General features: G+C 38.0%; 1 long non-coding RNA gene across 1 annotated transcript; it reads right to left on the bottom strand.

The window, feature by feature from the left end:
• On the bottom strand, positions 679–3,323 carry LOC110266091. The gene is made up of 4 exons (XR_002353029.1): positions 3,021–3,323; positions 2,875–2,929; positions 2,660–2,787; positions 679–973 (listed from the first exon to the last, which is right to left on the bottom strand). It is a non-coding gene; the product is annotated as an uncharacterized LOC110266091 (long non-coding RNA).

Here is a 3,726-nt window from a genome sequence, read left to right as displayed (position 1 = left end):
TGATCTTTGCTACGTCTGCGAGCCTGCGACGGAGATGAATGGATGACGCTCTCTGGCTCTCTCAGGCTCTCATTCTCCCAGACATGGCCGCGTGGAGGAGGAAGAATGGAAGATGGAAGTGAGCTGTGGCCTGTGGGTGAGTGGGTGTCTCGTGTCTGTGTGAGGAGTGAGCAGTGAGCACTGAGGGTGAGTGGGAGAGGCTGACTGCCCTGCGCGAGTGAAAGGAAAAGAGAGTGAGGCTGTGAGGCTGTGAGGGTATTCAGAGTCTAGGGTTTTATTAAGGGTAAATCAGTAAAAAGAATTACTATGCAGCAGCTTCTTCGGTTTGGTTTGGTTCGGTTCGGTTTCCACTAAACCAACCGAAAACCAAACCGAACTGATCGGTTTAATTAAAAAAAAATCGATTTTTTCGGTTTTTCAATCGGTTGTTGTAATTTTCGATTCGGTTTTGCGGTATTTTTTGGTCCGGTTCGGTAATTTACACCCTTACTCAACTTTACGCTTAAGCCGTAAAACAGCAGTGATGTGATATTACGACCTCTAAAATAAAAATTGTACATGTAATAGCAGAAGAATATGATAAACTAGGAGCCTTGAAGAACAGATAAAATAAAAATCCCGAATTAAAGTGCAATGTTCAGAAAATGAGTTAACTTGTGTGCTAAGAAAACTATAACAGATAACAAAAGTAGGAATGGAGGGCCAAAGATACAAAATAACAAGCTCCTAACTCAGCCCGCGAAGTCAAGACTGGCCGGAGAATATATACACATATATATACATATCCAAACCCAAATTTACATAAACAAAATCCTGTCTCTCCATAAGCCTTTAAGAGGATCGAAAGGAACAAATCATGCAGAGAGAATACTAGGTACACACACATATATGACTATACAATCCAAAAAAGTAACCCGATAACCACTTCTCTTCAAGAGCTCAGACGCCTAAGGAGGTGCCTCTCGACCTGCATCTGAAAAACAACAACATAGTATGGGGTGAGAACCAAATGTTCTCAGCATGGTAAATGTGCCACACATATAAGATATAAGGTCCTGAAAATGCCAGAGGCAATCCTAAAACGCCGACACTCAGATTATAAAGCTTAAAGTATTATACAGAAACCATAAAAGGGTGGTTTTCTAAGAGTATCTAGGCCTAACTTAGCTTAATCTTAAATCTAAGTCCCACTGCCTTTCCTCCATACCTTGATCTCCGTCAACAAATCACAAACAAATAAGCAGTTAAAAGCAAGCACAAGAAAGTTACAAGTACTGCAAGTAACAATATACAATTAACATAAAAGTACACTTAGGCACACCCAGTTAAAGCACAAACAAGTAATTCAAGTAATATGCACATGATGCATGCCTGTCCTATGGCTGATGAGTCTCATCTGTCGGTTATCAAGCGAACCCGACAAGTCCGGTTTGCTAAACCTTTGGACTGTCCCCCGACGCACATCCCCATGAGTCTATGCATAGCTTTTTCTCATATATATATCAAATCGCTCAGTGGGGGTACCATTCCCGAGAATTTATAAGTGTCTGGTCACCCTTACGTCGTAGGGTCAACAGAGTATCGACTTTTCAACCTGGTACACGTGGTGGCAAGCCACAGTACTTTACCCAATAAATCTCGTATCTCAAATCATTTGATTATTCAAGCCAAGTATCATACATTATCTTCCGTAACATTTCATAATCAATTCATCACTTTTCAACATTACTTCACCTCCAAGTTATCCTCATTTTCTAACTTCATCTAATTATCAGGTTTAATACTATTATTTACGACTAAAGGAGTGAAAATAGAGGTTTAGAAGTTTGAAATAGGGTTTAAAACTCAGAAAAGCATGTTTGCTAAAACAGGGGCCACGCGTGCACGTGGCTCATGCGTACGCATAGGTGAACACTTCATGTCACGCGTTCGCGTGGGCCATGCGTACGCGTGGACATGCTTGCTGGGTCATTACGCGTACGCATAGGATTACTCACGTATGCACAGTCAAAAATTCTACGCGATGCGTACGCGTGGACGTACGTTTTTCCAAAAAAAAAAGCTGATCAACCAGAAAGCTGCATAATTTTACATGTTTCACACCAAAACTTCCGACGTGCATAACTTAATCGTTTTAAATCGTTTTTCTTCCATTCTTCGAACGACATAAACTTCACGAATCCAATTCTCATTTAACACCAGTTGAAATCAATTTGGAGTTCCGAAAGCCAAGTTATAGCTCACCGAAGTTCGGCCCAAAACCAAAATTTTGCAAACTTTCTAAACTTCTTTCTCATTCAAAACAAATCTCATGCTATTGATCACCAAACCTACACTTGCTAACACAATATGTCCTTCTTCATCAACACAACAACTACCATAAAAGTCATATGTCATACCAACAATAATTACACATACACATGCCAAATCCTACAACCAAAACCATAACTCACAAATCCTAAGCCTATATACTTATATCCTCAAATCAATAATTAACAATTTGACAAACCATCAACTAATCAACAGCACCAGACCAATACATTCTTAAGAACAAGATACTAAACAACAATATACACATACATTCCAACCTATCTTATGGTCATCTAGCCTAAGTTTTTACAGAACATTATATATTAAATGCAAGAAACATAAACCATACCTTAGCCGATTTTCCGCGTATTGTTCAAGGCAATTTACTAAAATAAACACAGCCCCAAAAGTTCAATAAAACAGCTTCCTCCAAGTTCTGATATCCACAATTTCAAGCTCCAATTATTTATTCACAACCTAATACACATTCATAACACATATACACCCAATTTAATATCTGAAGCACAAATTCAGAATATTTAGATAGAATTATAATATCCTCACCTTACCCAAGCTTCATATAAGCAAGAGTGAACGTTTTTCTCAAGCTAATTGGATCCTAAAACATAAAAAACAAGGAAATTCAACACCTCCACAGGATTTTTTCTAAAATTGGGGAAGAAGAGGCTGAGAGTGAATAAGAGAATTACTTTTGAAATTATTCTTGGAGAATCGTAGAGCTCGACGCGATGATCGCGTGGCCGCAAATGGTGTAGCAATCGGAGTTTAGACGGAGAAGTTACGGTGATTTGAATTACCGTAAGGGTTAGGAAGTTTCTTTTCTCCTTCTCCCCTGCTTATTGCCTTCAGCGCGTTCTGAAGTGAGGAGGAAGAAGAGTCATTGGCTCATTTAAGTGCTGGGCAGTTGGGCCTACGGTCCCGGTTCAATCGGTTTGACCCGTTCGATCTAATTTTGAGCTAAATTTTTTGAAATTAGTGTCAAAATTCTCGTTTTGACGAGTTCTATCTTAATTTAATATAACATTTGCATTTCTAATTTTTTTTTATTAAAATTAATTTATTGGCTAATTATTTACTAATTTAATGGAGTTTACAAGACTCATGTGTCAAACTATACTTTTTTCTTTTTTTAATAAAAATTAAATTGTTGGATGATCATAGTTCGAAGTGTATAATCCGAATTTGTTAATGATTAAAACTTTTGACCTTTCGGATTTAGAGCTCTGATACCATGTCATGATACCACTCATCCCAAAAGCTTCAGTTGATGGGAAAAGATAACACTAATAGTTATATCTCTAATACTGAATCGAACATCTCTAAACCTCCATTGTACACATTGTACAAATATTCCACTGGCTCCTTATATTTTCTCTTTTTTTTTTTTTAAATATG

The sequence above is a fragment of the Arachis ipaensis genome, chromosome B08, assembly GCF_000816755.2.
Source record: "Arachis ipaensis cultivar K30076 chromosome B08, Araip1.1, whole genome shotgun sequence".
Classification (NCBI taxonomy): domain Eukaryota; kingdom Viridiplantae; phylum Streptophyta; class Magnoliopsida; order Fabales; family Fabaceae; genus Arachis; species Arachis ipaensis.
Note: the sequence above shows the minus strand (reverse complement) of the source record. Positions and strands in the feature narration are given on the sequence as shown.